This window comes from Stenella coeruleoalba (assembly GCF_951394435.1).
Source record: "Stenella coeruleoalba genome assembly, chromosome: X".
NCBI classification, from domain to species: domain Eukaryota; kingdom Metazoa; phylum Chordata; class Mammalia; order Artiodactyla; family Delphinidae; genus Stenella; species Stenella coeruleoalba.
In genome coordinates this window covers 87,540,152-87,567,912 of record NC_137152.1, presented here as the reverse complement: position 1 = coordinate 87,567,912, position 27,761 = coordinate 87,540,152, and the positions used below count along the sequence as shown (strand labels likewise).

At 50.4% G+C, this 27,761-nt stretch overlaps 2 protein-coding genes across 4 annotated transcripts in view; one reads left to right on the top strand and one right to left on the bottom strand.

The window, feature by feature from the left end:
* The window catches only part of TSC22D3 (TSC22 domain family member 3), a 58,823-nt gene that overhangs the window by 7,972 nt on the left and 23,090 nt on the right, over nucleotides 1-27,761 (top strand). The window lies entirely within an intron of this gene.
* The window catches only part of PRPS1 (phosphoribosyl pyrophosphate synthetase 1), a 111,073-nt gene continuing 98,747 nt past the window's right edge, over nucleotides 15,436-27,761 (bottom strand). Inside the window, exon 8 of the transcript XR_013825734.1 lies at nucleotides 15,436-15,447. The gene's annotated coding sequence lies outside the window, so the exon portion shown is untranslated. The remainder of the gene's footprint in view (nucleotides 15,448-27,761) is intronic.

Genomic DNA, 27,761 nt, shown 5'->3' with positions numbered 1-27,761 from the left:
CTGGCTGGGTTTACATAACAAATTGGTTGGTGTCATGCAATAGTCTCTCTACCCCTGGAGAAGCCAATGTGCTGCCTGGACCCGAAGCTTGGACCCATTTGGTGGGGCATCTGTGTGCTCAGTGCACTCAAGGGAGAGCATTCCTTGACCACAAGGGGTCAAAAAAGATGAAATTTCCCTTTTAGATGAAGAAGGCAATAATGGCCCAGGACATGTACTGTCCCAAGGCTTGCAGTAATGGGACAAGGGTTAGGGCTTCGCTGTGGGGCGGCAGCTTTGGCAGAGCAGGACCCTGTGGGCTAATGGGATCTCTGTGAAGGCCTGAAGGACAGATCCCAGCCTCAAAGCAGTTATGATGAGGAGTCAGGGCAGGGAAATGGCTTATGGAAGCTACCATGTACCATACCGAAATCCAGCTTAGCGAAGGAGTCAGAGCGGTGATAAGATGGGGTCCTGGAGAATAGAAAACACACTTTTTCAAATGCTAATCCAGGCAGGAGGGAATCTTCTCTACAGACAAGTCTAATTCACTTGTACCTTCTAGCTGGAAATCCCTGCCCCAAAGTAGCTACTGCCCTTTTGGAAATAGTTTAAGAGGTGTGAGATCCCAGCCAGCATGGAGACTGACTAGGAAGCTTCCCAATGTGCAGACACTAGCCCAGGGGGAAACAAGAGCAAGAAGCATGCTTGGTCAGTGATGCCCCAGGCACGCTATCAGCCTTCCTCCCCTGGGAGCCACTTTCCTCAAATAGACCCAGCCTGAAATCAGGCCCCTGCCTGTGGACAAAGCCCCACAGGGACCTTCCCCATCCTTCCTCGAAGGAAGAATTTACTCACGAAACAGCCTTGGGTATTCAACCTACTTCCTCTTGTCTTCTCTTCAGGGGAGATGGAGAGCAGCTGCTCGCAGCTTAGGGTCTGGCCAGGATTCCCGCTCTGAGCTTTCTAGGCCAGTGATTGGCTACAGCTATCCCTGAGGAAGAAGGGGGTGAGAAGTGAGAGGAAGGGAAGTGGTTCCAGCGGCTCCTTCCTGGCTTACACCACACACACACACACACACACACACACACACACACACCTCCCTTTTAGCCTCACTCCCAGACTAGGCTGGGCCTGGGCCAGCCTGAGGTCCCTGACTCATATCTCGCATAGTGCCTTATGTAACAGAGCCAGGTTACTGAGGCATCAAGCTTCTGCTTGCTCAGTGGCAGGCTTCCCTGGGGCCAGGCATTCAGAAGCCTGATGGGGGTCTAAGTAGAGCTCACTACACTTCCAGAGGAACAGCCTGCTCTCCTTAGTGTCAGGCCAGTATCTGCTCAGAGCCAAGTGCCAGGCTGTGAAGGTGATTCCCTCTTGAGCCCCCACACTCAGCAGCAAATGTAACCAGGCAGGTGAGCTGCTGTGGGCTTAGTGTGGTTTGGGGTGTTTTTTGGGGGGTGGGTGGCATCTCCTGCTATCACCTGATGGTACGGTGCTAAAGAGTCAGCCTGGTGCATCTGGAGGGGCCCCAAAACAGGTGTCAGAAGTTCTTCTTCCTTTTGTATCTATCTGCTTGTTGGTTCAGGTACTGTTCTGGAGACTTTAGGGAGAAGGGTTTAGTGGAAGCTGGAGGAACTTTTTAAAGGAAGGCCTAAGCCAATTACCAATCCATTCTCCACAAAGTCTAAAAGTCCCCAGGCTAGCCTGAATTCACAGTGATACTTAGCTCTCTTCCTAGCCTGTTCAGAAAATTGCATTACCGGTTTGGTGCAACTGAGCCCCCAGTGAACTGGGGCTTGCTGAATTCTATGACGTATTTCTCTAATAAGCTTACTCGAATATCTACATTACAGAATAGCCCTATCGATCTAATAGTGCATTGACTCAAAGTTTGTGACTAAACCAATAAGTCCTCTTCTTCTCTTTCCTCGTTTTTGCCCAGCCTGTCACACTGTGTCACCAGGGGGTAAATGGCTCACAGGTTGAGGGTAGCTGGGGACACTGCTGTCCTGTCTGAGAAAAAGAGGAAGAAACAGGGAGATAAAGTCAAAAAGGTGGCATTGGGAATTACCAGCAGTTATGATTTGTATCCAAATCTCAGAGTCATGAATCCTCAGACAAGCTGAAGACCACCATCTCAGTTGCAGTAAAATAAAGAAACAAAAAAAAAAATAAGAAAACCTCTGCCCAGTTTTAAGGCAATATACTCCGCCTTCCCCAGGTACACAGGGAAATGAATGAACTCAGGCCCTGCACTGAGTGACCAAGCACTTCAGTTAATCAATCCATCATTTATCGACCAGGGGCCTGCTAGTAATCTAGCGCCTACTGCGGATTTATTGAATGTCTACCCCGCTAAGCACTGTAGAGGACACAGAAGGCAGGCAGCAGAGGCACGGGCTGGGCTGCGGGGAGCTGAGAGTGATAGAGCTGCATCCCAAGGCCGGCGGGGAACCAAGCAGTTCCACCGGAGCCACCGCAGGCCACACTGGGGCTTCTGCTCCTTGAGGGAAAGGCCTCGAGCTTGCTGTTCCCTGGATCCGCAAGTCCGGAGCTTAGGCGATGCCAAAGCAGACTAGGAAAGGAGAGTCTCTTTCTGGCTGTGGCTTCCAGCAGGGCCTTAAAGAATGGATTGGTGTGGCCCTGTGGGAAGAGCTGTAGGGCTCTCTAGTTGGGAGCGGGAAAGGGAACCTTGCCAGTCCAGCGGGGCTCATGGGTCAGAACGAGCTGGCTGCGGTGGGAACAGTGAGGAACACTTTCTATTCTTCCTGGGCTGAAACCCAGAGTCACCCAGCTTCAGGAAGGAGAGGCCTACTCTGGCCCTCCTCTCATAGCCCCTCTCTGACTCGGGGCAAGCTGGCCCCTAGTAGCCTCCCCTCAGAGACCTAGCTAGACTTGGATAGGTGGAGGCCTTCAGGGCCCGGGAGCAGGAAGGCACCTCTCGTGGATGCTTGTGGAAAGCTCATCAGAACCAGCAGCGTTGAGCTTGGGAGTGCAGTTGAGGGTGGGCACCAGAGGAGCCTGGGGGTATGGCTTCACATCTGTGCACCTCTGGCACAGTCTCCACCAGACCCCTTCTAAGGGGGGGTGACAGAAGCAGGGGCGTGCCAAGGTGCTGCCCTGATAATATATATACCTTTTGCCGCTGGAGGCCCCACAGGGTGTCATTTTAGCCTCGCTTCTACTTTGGTCAAACGCTTCTTTCCCAGGTTCCCTATAAATGACGGTCCTGGGGTTGGGCTGAGGAAGGAGGGAAGCCTCGAGCTGACGGGAAAGGAGAGGGAGCTGGAGTAGCAAAGAGGAACCAGCCTCAGATCATCTGGGGAAGGAGGATGCTGCTTGTGGTCAGCACCTTACTTTCTTGCAGCCCTGTCCCCGTGCTAGTGTCCTGGGCATCCGCGCCCACACCCTTTCCTATCAGTGCTCTGGAGAATTCACATTTAAGTTCATGACCAGATTCAGTCAACAACAAATATAGCAACAACAAATTCTTGCGTGCCTTCCATGTAACAGGCTCACCGTTAGGCACTGGGAATAGAGTGGGAAACTCACAAAAGGCATGGTCACAGGCATCATGGGATAGTCCGTAGACTGGGGGAGATGAACATTAACCAGAAGAGCCACGCTAGTGAAAGTATAATTACAAATATGTGCCAAGGGGGAAAAGGAATAAGCTTCTCTCAGAGAGTATAACAAAGGATCAGACAAGGCTTCCTGAGGAAGTGATATTGCGCTAAAGAAATGAATCTCTATTGCTGAAATTCTAATCATCAGACCCAAGCCAAAGGAGACGTGTTTAGACAGAGGCTTTCTCAGGAACCTCTGAAGTCATAACATTAGGTAGCTGCTCACACTCTTGGAAATATTTCTAGGCCATGAGTGGCCAGCAGGTCCACAAGAGGAGGACTGACAGCATTCTGACAAGAGGAAGAGATGAGTTTGAAGCCCACGGGGCAGCTAGTACTTAACGTCATCCTTCGCTAAAAATAGTCCATGACAGTATGGAAATGCGTAAAGGCTGGCCCTGGGGACCAGTGATAAAGTGAGTATAGCATATGGGGAGGAAAATTTGTTTTTGTAAATTATTTACTGTAAAGAAAAAGAATGGGGAGGGTCGTCTGGGTTTTCTTTTCCCTTTGTGGGCCTCCTTGTGAGTTATGAATGCTTCTCATCATACAGAGGCAGTGGAGCACAGAGCTTCAGGCTGCACTCCTTTCTGGGGCCTGGGGTGTAAATTTTCTGGGCTGCAAATGTCAGATAATTTGTCCAGGCTGAAAAACAGCCTGAATGCAGAAGGAAAGAGAGGCTTGTTTAGCCAACGGGCTAAAGCCTGGGGCTTCAGGGAGCTGCGTGGCCAGGCTAAAGGAACTAAGATGATTGATCAGAGAGGAACATTAAGGGTGGGCCTGAGGGTTGTGGAGAGAGAGAAGAGAGGTTGATCTTCAAATATAAGAAAAGTTACAACTCAGAGATGGTGACTAGCTGTTTCCAAACCACACTAGGAACAGAACAAGAGGAAATAGGCCTCTACTGTAGCATGAAGAATTGCGATTAGATATCAGAAAGAACTTCCTGCCTACCAGCATTCAGAGAAGCTAGACAAAATTACCAAGGGATGTTATATTACAAATATGGGGAAGGTGGTAACAATAGCAATAAAGAACTGAATAAAAGTGTGAGAGGGCTGGTTATAAGGACCATGGACAGAAGGGGATAGACAGGTGGGGAAAGCAAAGGAGTCAGAGTAGGTGCTTATAAGGAAAAGGAAAGTGCCTGTGTGAGAGATGAAAGTGTTTTTTTTGTTTGTTTTGTTTTTGTTTGTTTGTTTGTTTTTGCGGTATGCGGGCCTCTCACTGTTGTGGCCTCTCCCATTGCGGAGCACAGGCTCCGAACACGCAGGCCCAGCGGCCATGGCTCACGGGCCCAGCCGCTCCACGGCATGTGGGATACGCCCAGACCGGGGCACGAACCCATGTCCCCTGCATCGGCAGGCAGACTCTCAACCACTGCGCCACCAGGGAAGCCCGAAGGTGTTTTTAGGAAGATACTTTCATAATAGAAATGTGTATGAAATTTCCATTGGAGAACAGTCATGAAAGCTAGCATATACTCTCCTAGGACTGGAATCATGTGGGGGAATAGACTAAGGAGCAGTTAGGTCCCCTCCGCATCCTTCAGCCTTATCTCCTGGACAAATTAGCTTCAATGGGACACCCATCCTCCATAGTCTAACAATTTGGGGGAGCATCTCAATGTGGGGGGCATTGGGATAAGACTGCCCACCCCAGGTGCATGGGGAAGAGGAGGATTTCTCCTTCCACACACAAGTGAAAATCAGACACAGGGGAGAAAGTGGCAGCCAACAAGCCAGGAAGGATCCCCGCGGCAGGAAATTTACAATCTAGTAGTGGAGACAGACATCAAATAATAATTACACAAATAACCATATCATTACAATTGATCATAATGAAGAAAAGGTGCAGGAAGCCGTGAGAACACAGGCTAAGGGGGCTTCCCCCAGGATTAGACAATCCGCAAAAAGAAAAGTCACCTTGTTAAAACCTTGGGCACTGCTTGTGTCCCTCTGTGAGGGATTCTTGCCCCAAATCAGTAGCAAGGAAAGTTAAAATGAACCCAGTCACCGCTAATACCCTAAGATGTGGATTTTGAAGTTCCTCTGGCTCACTGGGGCCCTCAGATAGGAGCAAACCTCCGAGGAAATTTTCTCATTGCCAAGATCAAGCAGCCATGATTTAGGCAGAGTGATTCTCTAAGGGCCGTAATAGCCTATCTGCTGAAAATCGGGATCAGAAAGGCTTTGAAGAGCTCATCACCTGCCAGATGAACAGGATGAAGGTCACTGAAGAGAAAAAAGAACTAATGTGCTGAAAATTACACTCGGAACTGGCCCCCCAAAATGACCATGTCTCCAAAATGCTGTATCTTCAGTCTCCTATTCAAACATGGGAGGCTTTGCTGGTATATTCTAGTATTGGCTGCAGGATGTGCCCAGGGCTGTAGAGACTGGGGGAGCAAGGATTGCAGAGAGGAAGGGCCCCCACTCTGCTTTCCCTGGTTCCTGTCCCAGGGAGGTGGGAGGTGCTGGCCCTTGTGGGGAGCTGGGTTGGGCTTCTTCACCCTTGAAAGTTCCTGGAGGAGCCGCTGAGGAGTAGAGGACATTAGCCACTGTGTGCTCCTGAAGAGTCTGATAAGACTACCATTGACAGACTCTGTGACTTTGGCAAGTGACTTCTCTGGACCTCAGTTTCCTCGTGTAGAAAATGGTGAAAGTGTGGTTGGGAAGGTTAAGTGAGAGGACGCCCCCAGGAAGCACTCAGTAAAGGGAGGCCTTCGTTATCATTAGGCAAGTCATACGTGGAGCCAGAAGAAAACCTCTTCAGACTTGCCTCATCTCCCTCTCTCACCAGTCCCCTCACCGACCCCTCTCCTTGCTCCGTCAATCACACACCCCATCCTGCCCAAAGCCAGCTAACACCTGCAGCCCAGTCTGGCAAGCGTTCTCCCTATCAAGGCTTGCTCTCTGAACCTTCTTCATTCACACTCAGGTGGAAATTACTGAGAAGGCTTCTGGTCTTCCTCCTGTTGGAGGGACGAGCTGCTGGGAGCTTCGAAATTTTTAACAGATCAAGACCTACAGAAGCACCAGGGCACCCTACTGGCATTGCTGGCAAATAGAGAAGGATTTCAGAGGGCAGTGGAGCTGGGGATTGCCTCTTCAAGACCTTGAGCTTCCCCCTCCCGAGGGTTGGTGGCTGCCACATGCATCTTAGCCGGAGACACAAAAGCTCAGAACTGGTAGGACTTCCGCAGCCATTCGGTCTGACGCCCACCCCTTACAGATGAGGAAACTGAGGCCCAGGGATGGGTGGGTACCTGCCACAAAGCAAACAGCCAATTAGTGACCAGCTGAAAAAAGAAACCATGTCTCCTGATTCTCTTGATCCAATGGCCTCATGACTTCTTGTCTCTAGATGGCTGTGGACATCCCATCCCAGTAGGTACACAACACCTCCATGCCAGGAGACCAGCTTTGGGTCTACCTGATGCCAAGAACGGTGTTTTTGAATTTGATTTCATTTAACGGGATTGACCAGTGGTTTGGGTGTTACGGAGTCCCAGCCCTGGAATCTTGCTTCTGCTCAGGCTGGGGCTGCATGCCACAGCCACAGTCATGCAAGGGGGACAGAAAGGCCTGCTGTTCGGGTTGGAAAAGAAATCAGTTACTGAAACATTGGTCTTTTTGAAAGTTCCAACCACAGGGGCTGGCTGGCAGAGCCGCCGTCTGGGCTCCCCCGGAGGATCCGGCCCTCCCCTTCAGTCTGGGAGTTAGTTTAGGAAGCTGGCCCGGCCTCGGCAGAAGATCTGGAGGGCAGCGCTCGCCCCAGGAGCTCCAGCCTTCCCTCAGAGCCTGGGAGCCCCCAAAGGCACTCGGGCCCGGGGCCGGGGCCGGGAACTTCCTCCCGCCTCCACAGCTGAGCCAGTCCAGGCTGGCCCCAAGGCTCCTGAGCACTTTTTCTTCTGAGCCTGGGAAAGAGTTTCCAGTTGCTCCCGCCTAGCCAGGCAGCTACAGAGGGAGAGCTAGAGAGCGAGAGGGAGGCACAGAGAGAGAGAGAGACAGGAGCCAACCCCAGCCAGGCAATCAAGGTTTCCCTGGGCAACAGTGAGATGAAGGGGGAAAGGCTGGAGGAGCCCCAGCTCGTGGAAGACCCCCAGCTTGTAGAGGACACTGAACTCGTGGAGGAGGCACAGTTCCTGGAGGAGCTACAGCTCGAAGTGGTGGAAAGTGGGTCAGATTTGGATCCAGAAGATCTGGGTTCGAATCCTGATTTTGCCACCAATCTGATGCTTGAGCTTGAGTAAGTAACTCCCTGCCCTTCTGTGGGCTGCTTTCCCTACTTAAAAAATGGGGGAGGGGGGAGACAAGGTGGTCTCTAGGGTCTCTTCCAATTCAGATATTCTGGAAGGCTACATCTCTAAAATCTTGATGTGTGTAGATGGGATGCATGGACAGTTGAATATGTCATTGAACCCCTGAATGTTAGAATGGTGGGAGTGACAAAGAGGGGGTTCATATGAGCAAAAAAGGGAAGGAGAAGATGGTAAATGTGTAGAGTCGTGACTCCAAGAGAGGGTCTAGGCTGAATAGAACATTAGGGTCCATTTTCGAAACTCAAGGATGATGGGCTCGGAATGAGTTAGTAACAAGAACGAGGGTGTTTGGGGGTGTGGTCAGTGTGTAGTTGCCAATGAGCCCTCCACCAAATGTCTCCCAGTGGCGCCTTCACCCCCACAGCTCAGGTCCTCAATCCAGAATGCGTTTCTTGAGTTCTTCATGTGTGTCTTTGTGGAAATTCTCATTCGAATTAGGGGGATTTTCAGGTCTTGGATGTTCACATCCAGACCTAAAAGACTGCCTAAGAAGAAAGACTAGAATTTGACGGCTGCTATGTATAGCTACTCTCCCCCCAGCTAATGCCCAGATGAGCTACCAGAAACCAATCTGCTTGGTGAATGTTGGTGTTTGGTACATTTCACTGCCTTCAGATTCCTTCACAGTGGGTCATCTCTCCCTGGGTTATATGGTGAGGGTCCAGAGCCACAGTAGGTGCCATTTCACTAACCAGAGAGCTCTCAAGAGGCTTGAGAGCTCGGGGTTCCCTACATGGTAGATCATCTCCAGTGTCCTCTGCCAACCGTGTACCCACCAGGCTCTCCACTGCTGGGGAGACTGTGGTGGGGAGGGTGAGTAGAAGAGGAACCGCCCCCACCTGTCCTGACACCTGCCTACTGCCCTAGCACCCTCACCCTCAACACCGCACACTCTGCTTCCTCGCCGCTAACCCTCCTTCTTCTTGGCTCAGTTTGTTCAACAATCATTTCTTGCCCCTCAGTTAATCAGTCATAGATTCCCATGGTTGCAAGGGATCTTAGAATTCCCACAGGGAATAGTGCTGCACTATATAGAGTGCTATGATCCTCCTTAGTGCCTTAGGGACTGCTGAAAGGAAAGAAGAAGGGAGAAAGGGAGGAGAGAGTTGGTGGCAGGGGAGAAGCCAGGGAGAAGGTGAATTTAAGGGAGGAAAGGAGAAGAGGAGAGAGTTTAGAGGGGGACAGAAGGAAAGACGGGAGGTTGATTGTGCCACTGCCCTCACCAAATAGAGGTTACACTTCCAAATAAGGTCACAAAGAAGAATCTGCATGTGTCTTTTAAAGTTGGAGGGGTTTGGGTCCTCATCTGGCTTAATTTTCCTCACCAGAGGATTTTCGAGCTGGGCTGCCCTGAACTACAAGGCATTTCCTGGTGGGTAGTGGAAGTTAGGGGGCTCTGGGCCGAGTGGGTGGAACTCCCTGCCTCAGCCCCGCCTCCCTCAGAGCAGTTCTGCTCGTCTGAAGACTTTGTATCCAGGGACTCTGAGAGTGTCCAGGTCAGATTGGGGGAAATGGGGATGGGGAATGACTATCTGTTTAACAACAACATCAAAAAAGGCCATAAGCTACTGAAGGGCCTTAACTCTCCAGCCCAAACAAGAATGTCTTGTAAAGCATCCCCAGGGGGTGGACACACTGCTTCAGCTTGAAGGCATCTACCCACAAGCCGGTTGCCTTGTTGGTCAGCCCTGATTGTTAGACAGTCCTTGTGTTTAGCCAACATTGGCACAATCTTTCTGGCCTGCAGGATGCTTTAGCCCCACTGCTCATGTTCTTGCTGCGGGCCTCCTTTGTCTCCTGACCACCCGGAGAGCAGGCTCAGAGGGGGGTCGCTGGCTTCCCAGGGAATACGGTGTTCCCAGCTAAGGGCACCACGTGCTCCGAGCTTCCCAGCCGGAGGTTGCTGGGGCCCATGTGAGCGCTGGGATGGACAGGCAGGCGACTGATGTGGGCTTAGGGCACTCCAGCCAAAGCAGCCCCTGGGGCCAAGGCTGAGGAAGTCCACTCCACAGAGGGCACTGTCCGAGTTAAGTGAGGTCTAGTGAGGAATTCTCAGCAGGGGAAATAGCTCAAGGGAAGGAGCACTTGACCGAGAATAAGGGCCCTGTGTTCTGCTGCAAACTCCAGCCTTGGCTGGGGCTGGCACCTGAAAGGAGGAAAATAATAAGAGCCAGGGCTCTAGCCCTGAGAGGAAGGCGTGAGGGAGGCATCCCGGCCATTCGGCCCTCTAAAGCCCTGCTGGCTTTACATCGCAGGAGGAAATAAAGCCGTGCTTGTTGGCGGTGGGGACCATCTGCGTGCACTATACAGAGGGCACTGTTCCCTCAAGTGCGGTAAACATACGCTGGTGGTGTGCAAGATGATTTTAGGTGGTACGTGGACTAACTTTGTTCTTCTATTTTTGTAGCTATTTATTTATTTAACATGTATGGGGGGAGTGTGTACACTGTATGATTTCAAAAATATTTCTGAGGTGGAGGCATTTTTAAAAAGTTAATCTGCTTTAAGTTATTTTAGAGAAAGTAGTAAATAAATAACAATACTGGTGGTCCTCAAATATGGCCCAGATCTTGAGAGTGGTAGGCAAATTATTGGATTTGGGGCCATCCTACCACACTGTGTTAGCAGAGTGGTCAATAGGAGCCATGCAGTATGACTTGACATCGTCTTGTCCATGTACACCTAGCTTGAAGTCCCCCTCTGACAGCCCGATTCCAAGTGTAAGAACACCCTGCTATTTTTACATCTCTGGTGTCCTGCTCTGCCCCGTGACACTCAACACTCCAGATCAGCAGCAGGCCTTTCCCTGGCTCCAGGGCATGGTCTCTACCATGCTCGGGCACACACGGGGACACAGCACTGAGAAGTTGTCCTCACCAGCTTTCACTGACTACTTCTCAGCATTGTTCATGGACATATTCAGCTCCAACCTAAGGAGTATATCCAGGAAGCAAGTCAAAGAGGTTCCAATCTTTCTCTGAATGCACAAAGCCACAGTAGAAGGACAGGAAATATGTCACTGTAGCAATTTCGCATGAACCGGTGCTGATTTCCGGACAGGTTCGGGCAAGATTCGGTGGGAAATTTGTATAAAATCAAACTGTACAAGAGGGTTCCCACTTCTGCCAAGAATTTGTAATGGGCTCTGTGTAAATAAGCTTGGGCCACTTCCTCCTTCCATTGCCCTGAGATAGGGAACATGATTATTAGTCCTGCTTCCTCCCAGGGCTCACCTTGCGGATTGCGAGGTGAGCCCTGGAAGGAAGTGGAAAGGTGATAAAGGTTTTGGGTCAGGTCTCCTGCTTTCCACCTGGATTGTACCTCAGGAGCCTTGAATGTCTTTCCTGTATTGTCCCTGGAACTGTCTTTAGCCAAAGGCTCAAGGAGAGACAGCTGATCTTCCAACACCTCTAAGAAAGGAAATACCACATTGTCCTTTGGTCATACACTCCAGTGTTTAACAACCTCTGCTCTCTGAGACTGTTCCTCCTAAATTCTGTCCTCCTGCTTTCAGATATACCCCCTTAATATGATTAAATGGTGGTTATTATGTCCTTTGTCAGCTCTCTTTTCCAAATTAGCAAAATCTATTAAAAAATACTTAGAATCAGTTTGTATTTCTCCATTCCTTAGACAGTCTCCAAATTCTCCACCAGAAACTCCATTCTGTCCTCCGTAACAGCTGAGAGTTAGCAGGCACGTCTCTGCCCTTAGCCAATCGCCCAAATCTCTCCTTTGACCAGTGACACACATTTGCAAGAATGCAGGTTAGGAAAGGAGCAAAATTAACTGGACCTCGGAGGACCCAATCACCTGCCCTAACCCTTGGAGCTGGCTGTCCCACGGGAGACTGGAACAGTGTAGGGTTTCATTAATGGCCAGTGGCCATAGAATAGAGAAGGAAGATGACCTCAGAGTTCCTACATGCTTCTTCCTTATTTAGAGCATCCAGGATCATGCTTTTTCCTTAATGATACTAAATTGTGTGCTTATAATTCATTGCAACCTCTGTCTTTTGCTGCCCTACCCACATAGCCCCATTCTCGTATCTGGGTAGAGTCATACTTTGATTATTCTTATATTCATTATCCACATCGGGGATTATCCATAGAAGTCACTGAATCCCAGGTTGCCAGCACACACACACACACACCCTTGAGCTGCTCTCTGGGTGTTCAGGCATGCAGGGTCACTTTGACACCAATCCAAGTCAAGCATAAATAAAGAAGATTCTTGTAAAAATAAATTATCTGCTCACACACAGATTTCAAATACGATCATAGTTGAATTTTACGTGGCTGAGGTAACATTGGACCTGTGGCATAGATAATCGAAAATAAAAGTTACACAAAAAAATCATGTATAGCTAGCTTTCAAACTGCACTATGGGTCTAGTTTTCTTTTTTCAGTAGTTCTGCCTTCCTAATTATTTGGACCCATATGAAAGTGAGCTTGCATCCCTGGAGTATACAGAAACTAGGAGGAGAACCTGGGTGTAGGGAGAAGCTAAGCTGAGACCAAGTGTTGCCACAGACATTTCACAAAGTGGAAAAGCCACCAGAAATACTTGGGAGTTGGCTTTCAGAAATCTTCTCTGTGTGTCTTTGGAATGTGTCATATAGTAGTTTAAGCCATGGATTTGTCCAGGAAGGTCTAAGGGGTCTGCCTACCAGTACCTAGTTTGACTTGGGGAGGCACAGGGCCAGGGAGTTGACAGGAAATCGTCGTTCCCTTCTCCCTCTTCTCCATAGCCTGATGGCTGTTGCACTGTGCCTAGTCTGGTCACCCGACCTGTGCAAGTCTGAAGGAGGTGGTGCAATTCATCTGAGGAAAATCACGTCTGAGACAGGAAGGGGCATGGCAGCCTCTTCAGCCAAGGATTTATGTATCTGTCACAGGAGGGAAGTGTGAGCTGAGAAATGACTCCCAGAAGTGCTAGAATTGGAAGAGGCAGCACTGCTACCTTTCACAGTCAGTAATGTATTCATGCAGAATCCGGGCTACCTCAGGAGGCCAGCATCCTGGCCCTTCCTCCCTTCCTCGAGTCCATCCTCCCTCCTCACCCCCTTCCTCCCTCCCTCGCTCCTCTCTGGCTCCGCACACACTTAAGAAAACAGAGCAGAGCTGGCCAGGTGCATCCCGCCAGGGGCCAAGCTGTAGGTGAAGGAAGGAGGCTTGTTGCTGCTTTTTGCCTGGCAGTTAGAGGCCAAGGGGACGGACCCCAGACCCTTGAGCCAGTCACAGCAGCTTGCAGTGGATGCCATGTTGCCATGATGGGCATTGTGGCAACCTGGTGGATGGGGTTCCTCAGGTCCCTGCAGCCCACAGAGGCCAGGGGGCTCTATCTAGACTTAATTCTTTGCAGTCTTTGTGAATTGATGTTTGTATTTTTGCCTGCTGGGCACATTTTGGCTATGAGCCCTCTGCTGAGCCTGGGACTGCATCTTTGCTCCACATCCCTTCCCCTGAAGCGTGGCTGCCAGGATTGCTCCCTTGGCAATGTCATTAGGCTTCCGTGGTGTCTCTGGGGAATATAAGCTGGACAGCAGGGCTCCATCTTTTGGGCTCTAGTTGTCCAGATGACTTCTAGCTTCTCCAATGCCAAGGGACCCCAGCTGCAAAGTCCAACCCAGTGTCTTTAGGAGCACCCACTCCACTCAGGTCTGTTCCCAGCACCAAAGGAAACAGACTCCTGGCCTCCAGGTGCAGCTCTTTGTGTGTTCCTTTCCTATTCTTTGTCTCCAGGGCAGGGGCTTGGCCAAGGGAGCAGATTCCCCGCCATGACAAAGAACTAGTGACTCAAATATCATATATTAATGCATATATGTGGAATCTGAAAAAGTTGGTATAGATGATCTTATTTACAAAGCAGAAATAGAGACACAGATGTAGAGAGAACAAATGTATGGATACCAAGGGGGAAGGGGAGTGGGTGGGACGAATTGGGAGATTGGGATTGACATATATACACTATTCATACTATGTATAAGATAGATAATTAATGAGAACATACACAGGGAACTCTACTCAATGCTCTGTGGTGACCTAAATGGGAAGGAAATCCAAAAAAGAGGGTATATATGTATACGTATAGCTGATTCACTTTGCTGTACAGTAGAAACTAACACAACATTGTAAAGCAACTATACTCCAATAAAAATTAAAAAAATAAAGAACTAAAAGCAAAAAGAAAGAAAGAAAGAAAAAAAACTAGTGACTGTTGTCATGCTCCTCTTCTCAGGAAGCAAGGGGTGGGCCATGCCAGGCCTTGAAGCCCAGTAGGGAGGGTGGTGAATGACACTCCTGGCTCCAGATCTCATCCCTCCTCACCAGCACATGGTCCCTACGTTATGTGGGAGGCGATGAGTCTGAATTCTGGGGAAATACCTCTGTCTGGAGAGGTGATTTTATCTCTCTTGTTGTAAACCTAATTGCCAAATCTGAAACATTGTCAGCCTGGATAGAGGAAGCAGGCACATTCTACAGAAAATGGCAAACTGGGTAGAAATTGGTTTTGACCTTCTCTTTTCTCCCCCATTCTCCTTTCTAGCACAGGTTCCCTCAAACTACCCCCAGCTGCTTAGGGCTCTCAGCTACAGGGTGATAGATAGCTCGTGTTCCAGAACTTTCCTGATCACCCTGCCTCTTAACCATGCCCCTGAGGGAGGCTTACTTGCTGCTACTGCTAATATGGTACAGTGAATCCAGCTAAGGTGTAAACAGCTGGTAGTAACTGAATGTGCTTCCCCTGCCCAAGTCACAATTCTGTTTAGACCTAGACCTTTGATGGAAGTGAAGTGAGAACTGCAGGCTCAGCTGGGGGCTAGCAGAGCTGACCTTTTTGGGCAAGGTTCCTCTGACCTTTAGCCCCTTAAATCATACCAAGCAGGCAGCTACCCTCTCCATGTATGTGCAAAGTCATCCCAGGGGATGCAGTTGACTTTAGCAGAGGCAACTGGGAGAGTCCTGGCTGTGCCCTGCCCCCATCCCCATAGAAGCCCATACACAGGGGTAAGGCTCCAGCTGAGCCTAAATTTGGCCTTGGCCTCTGCCCTCCCCCCACCAGCCAGGCAGGCACTTTGGATGATGCTGGGAAGAAACTGGAAATCCTCGCTCGTGTGTGTGTGTGTGTGTGTGTGTGTGTGTGTGTGTGTGTGTGTGTGTGTGTACCTAACTCAGTTGACTTTAAATATCTGAGAAAGCAAGAGTGAGGCAATTACTTGTAATAGCAAAACCATTCTCGTTTGAAGGGAGGAGCTCTAACCACTTACAGAGCAAGGGTTACAGTCCTTCCAAGGGGTCTGTTGCTAAGCTATTTTTGGCTCATTTGCTCTTCTTTCCTCCTTGAGTTCTGTTCCTCCCCAGGCCCCTCAGGAGCCCCCCTCTCTACCTCCTTCCTGGTGTCTGTGCTCACACAGGCTTATGCAGGGGAAGTAACCTCTAGCCAAGTGATTCTCTCATCCAACACATTTTTCGAGATGGTCCCACTGCTCCTTTCCAGAAGAGCAGGGACAAAGGCTGTCTGGGCCCATGTAACGACCTCTTCCCCTCCGCCCAAGCACACCGGAATTCCAAATGCTCTCGTTTCCTTCGAGCACAAATGGCTTTTGCCGCTGATCCTCTGCTCTGGGTTACCCATTTCCTGCTCAGCCCTGGCACAGCAAACGTGTCTCTGTAGCAGCTACCTCAGGGTAATTTGAGAAGGAGCTCTAGGCCACCACATGTGCAAAAGGAATCAGGGGAAGACACATGTGGAATAAGAATCTCCACAGAGAGAAAGATGCTGGGCTTTTGCAAACGGCCTGAATAATATAGAAATACCAGCGCCGGATGTTTCTCGGATGCCAGCATCATTTAGTCTAAGGTGATTTTTTTTTATTATTATTATATCCTCCCAGTTACAGCGACTCAAACAAAATCCCTGACACTGTTCCATCTGCCTTAGGGAGTCAGCAACAACACATGTCTTGGCTGTGTGAAAGTCTTGGACACACATACCCCTATCTGGCCTGGAACCCTCAGCCTGTACCTGCAGTATCTGATCGGTTTCTGCCTAGTCAGTCAGCGTGCCCTGTCGCTGAGCCTGTTTGGGTGGGGAGGGTGGGAAAATGGAGCAAGCGCTCCAGGACGGAGCCTACTCTTTCCCCACCCCCCAACTCCCCAGCTGTCTCTCCTTGTTCTATGTCTCAGGCTTCTGGACTCCAATCCTGACCAGGCCCAACACCCCCTGCCCCTCAAAGCAAAATAAGAAAGCAGGAGCCCTGCTCACGTTCATTTGGTCCCATCCTTTGTTTTACCATTTCTAGACCCATGTTTTTCCGTAGGCCTTCCAGCACTGATTCACAAAACTGCAGCCCCATTCTAGGGTAGCCCGAGAATGCCGGCCTGGGACCCTAGACAAAGCTGCTGAGTAAACAAAAGGTGTTGCCCGCAACTCTGTCTGCCTTTCTATAGCATTCTCTCACTCCCCTTCTCTATGTCCTGTACCCCCATCACTCCAGTGCCCAGGCTGTGGCTGCCCCCTGGATGTCTGGAGCACTGGGTGCCAGGCAAGAGCTCCTGCTCTACACTGCTAGTTTTCCAATGTGCTCCTTTTGGAGCCCTGGGGAGCCACCAGAGTGATCTCGAGGGCAAACGGAGAGCCCAGCCAGTGGGAATCCATGGGCCTCATCTCAACTTCAACTAGAGTAGCTCTGCTTTCATCTGTTTTATAAATTGGGTTTTCCATGTGAGACTCTGTTTGAAAGAAAGGATTCGCTTTTGTAAGGAAAAAAAAATCACTACCCTAGGCCTTACTCTCTATATATCCAGATCAACCTACTCCTTCCTTGTCCTCTTTCCTCTGGTTCTGAACTCTACTAGGGGACAATGGGGGGTAACGCTAATCAAAGAACCACCCCTACTGATGTGTTAGTCGGCTACAAGCTGGCTGGCAACACCAGTGCCTTCACCCAGCGAAGATGGTGAGGAGAGCAGGCAAGTTGACACTCTGCTCCCCCTTGCATCACGTGGCTGCCTCCCCAACCATCATTAATAATAATCCCTCGCATTTGCATAGCACTTGACAATTTCCAAAGCACTTTCACAGACTTTATCTTATTTGATCCTCTGGAAAGCCTGTGAAGGCCGCCAGGGCAGGGACTGTTATTTACATTTTACAGACTCAGGAGACTCTCAAGACCATTTAATCATCCGTCTCTCTGAAGAGCTTGCTAAAGGGAACTAGTCAGGATGAGCTGAAAGCCTGGTTAAAAGGAATGAGAGTTGGAAAAAGGGTTAAAAAGAAATGATGGGGGAGGGAGATGAGGTTGAAGGGAGCAGCAGAGCCCACAGTGCCACCAGATCCCCCAGCCTGGTTTGTGAAACTTTTCAGAAATAGAATGGAACTTTGGGAGGGGCTGACCCAAGGAGATATCCCCTTCTCCATGATGGTGACTGCTTGAGTCGACCACTGCCCCCATCTTGTCTTATCCCCATTTTACAAACCTGACCTGGTCACACAGCTCTCTTGGGACTCAGGAAGTAGAATGTCAAGTCCTAGAACCGGAAAGGTCCACAGAGATCATCTAGTCCCACCCCTCACGTTATAGGACAGGAAACAGAAGCCCAGAGACAGAAAAAGTCTTGTCCAAGGTCACACAGAGAAGCAGAGGCAGAGCTGGGTTGATACCAAGATCTCCTAACTTGCAGTCCAGAGTGCTTTCCGCAATAAGCCACTGCTGCCGCTGTGTGTGTGTGTGTGTGTGTGTGTGTGTGTGTGTGTGTGTGTGTGTGTAGGGGAGTGTGTGTAGAGGTGTGAAGGAGGGTCGTGTGCAGTGCCGGAATGCCTGTCTGGTGAACCACCGTGTCCTGGACTTTGTACCCATGTGCAGTGGCTGGGGGTTAAAGCCATTTGTAGGGCCTGGCGTATGATAGGATGTGAGAAAGACGGAGTTCAGGGTTTCTCTCCCAAGGGGATTCACCCATATAAACTGCTCCAGGTAATTAAGATCCCAGAAGAATTGGCAGCTGCTTGCTGAACAAATTAGACTCTGCCTTTATGGGCATGTTCTGTGCTGGAGATCAGAGGGCCCTCCCTGATGTTTGGTTCATTAGTCATTGTTCCCTGTCAGAGCAAGCACTCAGAAAATTGGATGTCTGGCAACAGCCTGTATTCAGAAATTAAATAGCAGAAGCAGCAATGGCAAGAGCGAGTGTCTGGGACAGTGCTCCATGCACAGTAGGTGCTTGGAAAATGCTTGTTAGCTAACTAATGAACTAAGTAAAGAAAGCCTTTAGTCCTCTGTGCTATTCAGAATGAAACAGTGTCAATAACAGATCTGATTGCTTTTCAGCCTAGCCACATTTCAACTTTTTAATGGGCAGGCTGGTGGGACTTGGATAGAAACTAACTGGACCGTAGACTTCCTATGCAGATGGCACTGCATAGATCACAGTGCCCACCACCTGGATCTTAGATCTAATAGACTAACTGCACACTCTCAGCTTGCTCATCACTTCCTTTTTGTCGAATCCAAAAGCCTTTTCCCAGTTCTAGTCTTCTTTGGCCAGAACAGAGGCAGCCTGGTGGGGGACAATGAGATTCCAGAGCATGTATGGGGAGGCGGATGGGGACAGGCTCCAAGAGGACATCCAGGGCTGGTGGGCTTTAAAATCAACTTTTCCTTCTTTGCCATCTTGCCACAGGCCAAGCCTGCCAGGTGAATTTGCACAGACACTTTAGTATTGTTCTTAAATGTCAGGGAAAGATTTTTATTTTTGTTTTGTTTTGTTTTGTTTCTTATACTAAATGTTCTTGGTTCAAAATACCCAGGATTCCTTGCAAAGGTCAGCTAGCATAGCAGAACTAAGAGAGTCTTAGATGCTTTTGGCAGCTGCTAAAGGTTACCGCTGGTGTCTTGTCTATAGGCCAAGGGAGTGAACTCTGTGAGGGATTTCAAATGTCCTTGATGGACTTTTCCACCATGCTAAGAACCATGCTAGGAAAAGCACTTCTCTAGTTCACCTGGCTATCCAGCCACTTCTTCAAATCCCACGCACCAAGGAAGAAAGCACTAGAATTTATTGAGCACAGACTTTTTTGGCCTCTGATGGGAAGGAAGATGTGTATGAGTGTGTGTATGTGTGTAGCTGTGTACATATGCGAGGACTTGGTTGTGTGGAGGGAGTTTGGGTAGTAATGTGGAATGTACATAAAAATATGTTCAAATCGTATGCAAAAAAAGGTATGGAAAATGTATGGTAAATATATTTATGTGTAGATGGGGAGGGACACTTGTGTTCGTGAAGGGACAGCTGGAAAGATGGCATCTGGGAGGGTTGGTGTTCTTGTGTGTGTGACATATGTTTGTAACTCCATCTGAGCCTATTCCTGTATTTGGGACTTGAGAGTCAGGGTGAGGAAGGTATATGTAAAAGAGGCATGTGTGCCTCTGTGTGTGTGTATGTGTGTGTGTGGTGAGGGTCTGTGAGGGTGTATATGTCTGGACTCTCCTCAAGTCCTAGGCTTGCCTGGGAGAACCATCTTGGCCCCTATTCCCTTTTCTCCACTCACAGACCTCTTTAAGCTCTCTGCCTCTGCATTCCCCCCCCTTTCTCTGTTTCATGATCTCTATCATCCCTCCCCACTGCCCCCCCTCTCCCAGGCCACCTGCAGTCTCTATCAACAAAGTGGGGGTGACTCCACCATTGAGAAGGGCAGTGCTGAATGATCAGGAAACAATCTCCGAGCCAATAAAATGTCTGCCTAAAGATTGTTCTTGGATCAATGGGAATCCTGTGGGTCACCCTTGGACAGATTAACATCATTAAGAAATGTAATATAGATATTCAATCCGAGAATTTTGGTGACTTAATTAAAGCCTTGTTTTTAGTTCTATTGAGAAGGAAAAGCATGTATTATCTTAAGTCTGACCCTGTGCCTTCAAGAGAACTCTTATTCTGTGAAAATAAGGGCTGAGGTAGGCAATTCACACATACTTGTGAAATCTAAGCAGATTATCTCACCAGTGGCTATAACTGTAATAAACTGAAGTGACCTCGGTTTAAACAAACAGATGTTTAGGGCTGACAATTGAAGTGCAAACATGACCTTAATTAATGACCAGGTTAATAGTAAGTAGCTCACTCGTTAGAGATATTAGCTAAATTCTCAATCTCAGCTATAACATAGGTCTCCAGGCTACCTCTGTATTCCTGTTAGAAATGAAAGATTTCTAGCTACTCAGTTGGTGAGGCCACTTATGAAACAGGAGAGAAGGAAAACCTAGAGACAGTTCTGACTGGAATGAGTGTTTTAGGAAAAGTATTCCTAAATACTCAAGGTTCCCATCCATAAATGTGTATCCACCATCAAAGCCAGTCCTCTTTTATTTTCCCCTAGGTAAACCCATAAACAAGGTATACGTTAATAACCATTAATGAACAAACATGATCTCTAGTTTCAAATAATTTCCTATCAATAATTCAATCTGGGTCCACTGTCTTCCCACAGCTAGACGCAGGGAGACTGTCACTTGTGGAAACGACCCTAGAAAGAAGCCTAACACTCTGTTGCCAAAGAGATGGATGAAACAGAATAGAGGATGTTGGGAAATGGAATGTCCAGCTCCTCGGCTTAATGGCCGCTTGGCGTGAGGCACCCCACTCTTGTCCCAACTGCTTAGTTGTTGTTTCATCAAGATGGGACAGGGAGGGGGTAGTTAAGTCAACTGACATGCTGGCTTTGGGTGACCCTCCCTTCAAGAATAGCTCTTTCTTTACAGCAGCGGATACATCCAGCTGCAGATTTCCGTCATCACTGGATGCGCCTGCCGATGAATTCAGAAATTATGCTGGCCTCCCGAGTTGTTGTTATTGAGTTGAACAAGCACTATTGAGACCATCCTCTTGGCCACACCACTGTCCTGAGTGCTACAGGGAGAGGGAGGAGGGGAGAAAAAGCCACCAAAGGCCCGCTTCCCACCCATCAGGAGCTTTGGATCAAGCTGGGGAGGTAGATCACACACAGAGAAATCACTCCAGAACAATGATAGAGATAGTCCACAGATGTAAAATAACACATAGCAAAATGTCTTATAAAGTGATGGTCTCTATAAAGTGATGGGTGGAATTAAGTGGTAAATGCAACTGTCTGGAATCTCGGTGCAGAACTTCATGGGTGGGATCAAGAAGCACCTTGTTCTAACTGTCACTTGAATACCACAGCCCTCAGCAAGAACAAGGGGGAATGGAAGTGGTTAAAGTAGGTTCTAAAGCATGTGTTTAAGTATTGAAAGTTTTGGGCATGATTGTCTTCCATGCTGAGCTCTTTATGTTAATGGAGCTTCTCGCAGATATCCAGGTCACTGTGTCTCAGAAAACAGCACGTGCTGTTTCCACACTAGCCATAGTGAAGGGTTAGTGGCTTCTAGTGGTGGAGGGTTGGCTACGTCAGAGGGGGTGGGGTCAGCTCAGCTTCAGCCCCAGCGCATGGCTTGAAGACAGACGCAGTCGATATAATTTCAGCCTGAGCATGCCAGGCTTAGCCTTGTGGGCCTTGCCATCTGCTTACAATCTGGCCCCAGAGCTTGCTCAAAGTTAAGAAAGCTATCTAAGGCTTATTACCTTCTTGAAGCTGATAGGCACTCCTGCCTACCCACTTCTTCTTCCCTGTTCACAACTGGAGGGTTATACCTGGGCTGTGAAGGAGCAAGGTGGGCTTTGAATCCCAAAGAGGTGGCAAAAGCCACATACCTAGGCTTGCCCCCATACTGCCCTCCCCAACCAGTGGAGAAACTATGGCTGAGTCTCTTCCCCCTCCAGAGCTTGAGCCCTGGTAGGAAGAATACTCTAGAAAAGGTGAAGGCAAGAAAGAGCGGGGGTCCCCAACCCAACTCTGACTTGACATTGAGCCCCAGGTGTGATGGCCACATGGCCCCATAACATCAACAGGCATATCCCTTGACAGGTGAAAGGGATCTAAAGTGCTCACAGACCCACACCAGCCTCAGGGCCACATTCAGCTCACCGGGCTACCCTGCCCATGTCAACTCAGAGCTTCTAGATCCCAGAATTCTTACTTGGGCCTTGGGTTGGTATATCGTCTTCCAACCATGGCCAGGACCCAGAACTCTTTGGGCTAGTTCCCTGACTTCTAGTGCCAGCTCTTCTGCTAACCAGCAGAAGTCTCCACCTCACTCTGGGCCTCAGTTTCCCCATACATAAGATGAAATGGTTGGATGACATGATCCCCCGAGGTGCTCTGGCTCTGCCATCCTGCAGTCTAAGTGCCTAGGTTTTCTCATGAGGCAAATGCTTTTTTTGCGAGGGGGCGGCCAAGGTATATTTGAGGACTTTCAGTTTGGAAGCTGGTCCACAGTTCCCAGGTTGTGTTTGTTTCCGTGTTTGCTTCTTCCCGACTGGCTTCTCCCATGGCTAAGGGCCGGCGGCCCCTCGGTTTGGGCCGTGAACGCGGTGGGGCGGCGGGTCGGTGGTTCAGGGCCGCCCCGGGCCTCCCCCTCTGGCTGCGGAGGAAGTTGTGTGTCTCCTCCAGGCCGGTCCTCCTCCCCTGGGAGGCAGCCTTGCGAAGCGAGCTGAGCGGCCCCCTGGGAGACCCGGCCTCCGGGGCGCCGGGGGCGGACTGGGTGTGGGAGTGGGTGCTGGCTCGGGGCCCTCGGGGAGTGGGGGCTTCTGGGGACCCCGCGAGGAGCCCGTGCCACTCCTGGGCAGGCGGGCGGGCGATGAGCTTCCCCTCAGGGATCTGGGACACTGGGGCCTGGGGGCAGCTTGTCATTAGGCTGTTGAGGAGCCTGGGGGAGACGAGGGGGCAGGGGCTCTGCTACAGCGCCTGCTCTGCTTCCTCCAAGGGACCTGGGAGGCCTTCAAGCCCGGCCCCTCATTTCACACGGGCCGGAGGAGACTGGCTTCCACAAAGCCACAGGACCAGGGGTTTGAGGGAGGGCGTGTTGTTCTGTGTGATCATGTGACCGCGGGACTCCTATTTCCCAGTGCTTTCTGGGGAAACATTAGTAGCCTGGAAGGATGCTAGGTGGGGAGACCAGTGATGGTGTGCCACACAGAAGGCAGTGTCAGCCACAACAAACAAGCAGAGCCTCTCAGACAAACACAGACTCTCTCTCTCTCTCTCTCTCTCTCTCTCTCTCTCTCGCTCGCTCTCGCTCTCTCTCGCTCTCTCACACATACACACACACACACACACACATACACACACACACAGGCCTAGGCCTCACTGCACACCCCTGTGCCTCTGTGGCACTGACTTTCTATGACGACCAGCTGGCAGCCCAGCCCACATCACCTGTTGGTACAACTTCACTTTGTCCAGGTGTGGGGGAGGGATGAGGTTCCTTGGAAGGGGAGGGGCATCTTCTAAAGCTTAAAAAAATGAAAGAAAGAAAGAAAACAAAGCAAGGCTGAAGTCCTCCCACAGGCAGGCTTGTGCTCCGGGTGTGCTTTCGCAGGCCAGAAACTACAGAACTGGGAGTACTGCCAAGTGCTTTATCAAAGGAAACAGCCCGCCCAACAGCTGGAGATGGGCTCCTGCCAGCTGTGTGTGCCTCTTGGTTGCTCCTTCTGCTTTTCTCTCCCCTTCTCCTATCTCCATCCATCCATCTCCTGCAGCCTTGCACTTTGCATTGGGAGAGCGCACAGGCGGACTTCCTTGGACCACAGAGAGTACCCTTGATGCCGAGTAACTGAGCAGATCGTAGCCCCAGCTGGAGTGGGGTGGTGGTGGCTGTCATTGCAAGGGGATGTGCCGTCCAGAGGCAGGTCTCCTGGCATCGGGCGAGGGGTTGCTGGGTGGCGGGTGCTTCTGATGCAGCTGGAGCCTTGGGGAGATACAGTCGAGTAGTCGCTCGGAGCTTCCTTCTCACCCATGCTGGGAGGCGGGTGCCTGGCTGGGCTGTGTGTGTTGGCTGCAACAGGGTGTTTTCCAGCAACCTCAGCAACTTTCCCATCCATATTCATTAATTAGTTAATTACTTGGACTCATTTCTCTAAGCCTTGGGCTTCCCAGGAAGGGAGGAGACGATGGGCTGGTGGGGGAGAGCTCTGAAGAAGAGTGTTCTCCCCTTGCTGGAGGTGGGAGGCCCACTGGCAGAAGCTAAAGAACGAGAGGGCAAGGGTATCCTCCTGTGGCTTCACCACTTCTCCCAGCCCTCACCCATTTCAGGCTCCCTGTGTGTCAGCTAAAGTGTCCCGGCACAGCCCTGAAAGGCTGCTCCGAGCTACGTTTGTAGAAGCAACCCAGTGGAGAATGGTGCCAGCTGGGCTGCCTAGCTCTGTGAGTGGAGCTAAAGGCAGCAGCCCTGTCTCTGGGGAGACCCAGGGGCTTCGTTCTGTTCCCTGACTGTGCACAGCCCGCACCGTTAGCCCCAGTTAACCCCTGGGGGTGGCTCAAGGCCAATCTAACATCTCCTCTGCCAGCCTGCCACATCTCAAGGGCAGGGTGCCTGTTGGGTTTGTCTCTATCCCCCTAGTGCCTGCCACGTGCTGGGGGCTTAAGTAATGTCTGGTGACCTGGCCTCTGAGGAAACCACTTTAAAGCTTGGGTCTTACCAAGAGGGAGGCAGCAACTTGGTCTGTGTGTATTCCCCAAGGTTGCTCCTTAGCAGTTTTACTGAGTGAGTACTGGTGTGAGGGCAAGCACCATGATGGGGGGCCTTGGGGGTTCCCAAGAGGTGTGAGGTTGCAAACTTAGATAATCTTAGCTTCTGGCATCTGGTGGGCGTTCTGCTGCCCATCTTCCCTCTTTCACACCATGGCCCACCATCTCCTCCACCATTGTGGTTCTTCTCCAAGGCCCAGCTCTCCAATCTTCCCTTTTACCCCTCTCTTCCTTCCTTCCCTGAGGCTTTTTGTATAAATGGGCACATTCATATGCTTAGTCACAAGGGCCCTGTAGTTTAATGAGCACAGGCTTTGCAGTCAGCCAGACCTCTACTGAATCCCTATTCAGCCACTCTACCTGGTGGGACTTTAAGTTATTTCGTCTCTCTGGACCTCAGATTCCCCTTCTGTAAACTGGGGAGGGTTAATTGAGATAAAATACGTACTGTATATGAAGTGCTTTGAACTATGTTTGGTGCAAAGTAGGCACTCAATGAATGTTAACTGCTGGTGTTCATTACTGCTACCGTGTGTGTGTGTGTGTGTGTGTGTGTGTGTGTGTGTGTGTGTGTGTGTGTGTGTGTGTATTGGAGGCATCTATCATGCACAGCTGAGCTGATAAGACTGACTATGTGCTAAACCATAGACAAACTGGAGGACCTGACCAAGACACTCAGAAGGCACTCTGGCAGTTCCATTTGTCCAGCCCTGGCAGCCACAATCTTGGGTGGAACAAGGTATGGAGGTCAAGAGCCTGAGGCCGAGTTCAACCGTTTATCCCTGATTCCGTCCCTCCCAAGTAAGCCTTCTCCTCAGGCCATAGGCCAGACTAGACTCGCAGGCGTGGATAGGGCCAAATGTCTTCTGGGAAACTCTACCTTTCCTACAACTTCTCTGGACTCTGGCTTCTCAGCTTCCCTCATTTGGGGTCTCCTATGTCTCATCTGTCCACCCACCCTATGCTCTAATACACATGCCCTTGCTGCACGTTCCCCAGCATGTTGTCAACCCTGAGTGTAACTTAAAAAACCAGGCTAAGACTCGAAATGACCATTTCTATCATGGCCTGTTGATAATTATCTCTCTGAAGATGGTGTGTGTGTGTGTGCGCGCGCGCGCATGTGTGTGTTTCCGTGTGTGTGTGTGTGTGTGTGTGTGTGTGTGTGTGTGAAGAACCTTCAGCCTTGGGGTACCAGTTCTTCTGCGTGTTTAAACTTTGTGACATCAAGATTTCTCATTCCTAGTGTTTTCTGACTGCTCAACCTTCCCTCAGCAGTGGCCTCTGAGAGCTGGGCAGTCGGAAGGATGCTGATGTGGGCATGTACATGATTTGCAATGTAGGTCTTCACGAATGGAGGTTTGTGGGGCTTGCCCCCTCCGGTACCCTCACAGGGGCACTTCCGATGGTTGGCACCAGCACCATGTCAGCTGCAGGGAGCAAATGGTGTGAGGAAAGAGATTCCAGGTCTTCTTTGGCTACGGCTGTCTCCTTATTTCCTCTCCTTTCCCAGTTTGGGAGCATTTGTTGCTGTCTGAAGGGCCGGGCAGTGCCAAGACCACAATAAACAGCTTGTCCAGTACACACAAGCTCTTTGGACCCTGAAATGTCAGCTGGCCAACTGGCTCACAGCTAGACCCTGCTGCATGCCGTTTGCATCCGGCCCCGGCAGTGCCACTCAGCACTTGTAGAACCCAGTATCGTAGCAACAGCCCTGGGAGTGGGGACCCACGGTGACCTAGCCCTAGCCCTGGGATGCTAAGCTTAGGGGCCCCACCTAGGGCCCCTGGAAAAAAAATGACTGCATTAGGGCTGCAGCTCTGTGGATCCCAGACCAGCAGAGCGACCCGCCCTCCCCCTCCCCCACCTGGGCCTGGCCCCACGGGCAGCAGACAGCCAGACTCCCCATGCCCCATATGGTTGAACTGCTGACTGGTGTCGGACAGAAATATCTCATGCAGTGAAAGCTAGTGGGGTGCAGGGCACGTGCCTCCAGACGGTGCAGACAGAGCACAAAGGGCAAGAGAAGAGAGGGAGAGGCAGTGGGATCTGGTGGCAAGAGTGCCAGGCCAGGATCCAGGAAACCTGGGCTCTGCTCCCAGCCCCTGCCACCAACTCCCTTGGCATCCTTTAGCAAGATCGCCCAGAGGGCAGGGTTGGGGGACCAGGCCCAGGACCAAGACCTTGCCTAGGAGAAGATGAGCTGCAAAGTCAAGTTCATGCACTTGGGAGGTGGGGGTGGGTGTTTAACCAGGAACACTGTCCCCTGAAGAAATACCTAGTTGCCTTTAAATGCCTTGGATACCTCTTGACCAGCAAGGGAACCAAACTCAGGGGCCCGGGGGACATATCAGAAAAGAGAGCACCGCTCCTTCCAAAATGTCCTATCCTTTGCCTTGCTTGCGAGGTCAACAGGCAAGGACTGAGGGTGGAGCGCACAGCTGTCCCTTAGCCATGGAAGGCCCTGTGATTGTCCTCACCTCTGCCTCTTGCGGCTACCCAGGACAACTTCTCTGGTGTGCGAGGTTTGTCCCTGGTCCTAGGAGTCTGTGTAAAAGTGGCATCTCCCAGCTCACCACCCTAGGCGCCCATGCCTCAGTATCCCCGATGTGCAGAGACCCACACTATGGTACACGCTTACTCTCAGGACCTGCCTTCGCAGCTGACCCCCGAGCTTCATCTGACCCTACATGCTCGTTTGGAACTCGTGAGGTACAGCAGTCTTCAACTGCACAAAACACAGTTGATAGAAGCTACCAGTGTCTGATACAGAGTAGGCGCTCAGTAAATATTTGTGAAATGAATCCAGGTTGGAATAAATTCACAGTACTTTCATATAAAGGACAGCATTTAATAGAAGAAATGTCAGGCTCAGGCTCTGTGGTCTGGTTTCAGGACCAGTTTCGGGGCAGGAGGAAGAAGCCTGTTTGTGACCATGCAAATAACAGCATGAGGGCAGCCACTCTCTGTGTGCATGGAGGGAAGGTAGTATACACCCACTGGGGCTGGGGGAAGGATGTCTGGGAAAAGGGCCAACATCCACTCCAGTCTGAGGGCCTCAGACACTTCCCAGTGCAGGAAGGCCCCATGGTGTTGTCTAATTGGCTTTCTAGTTATTCTCTTTCTTAGTGAAGGCCCAGTGTGGCAAAGCTCGGGTAGGGCCGAGCTTCCAGAATCACTACTGGAGCTCCGGACAGCTTCTGATTATTCCCAACCAGGTGCC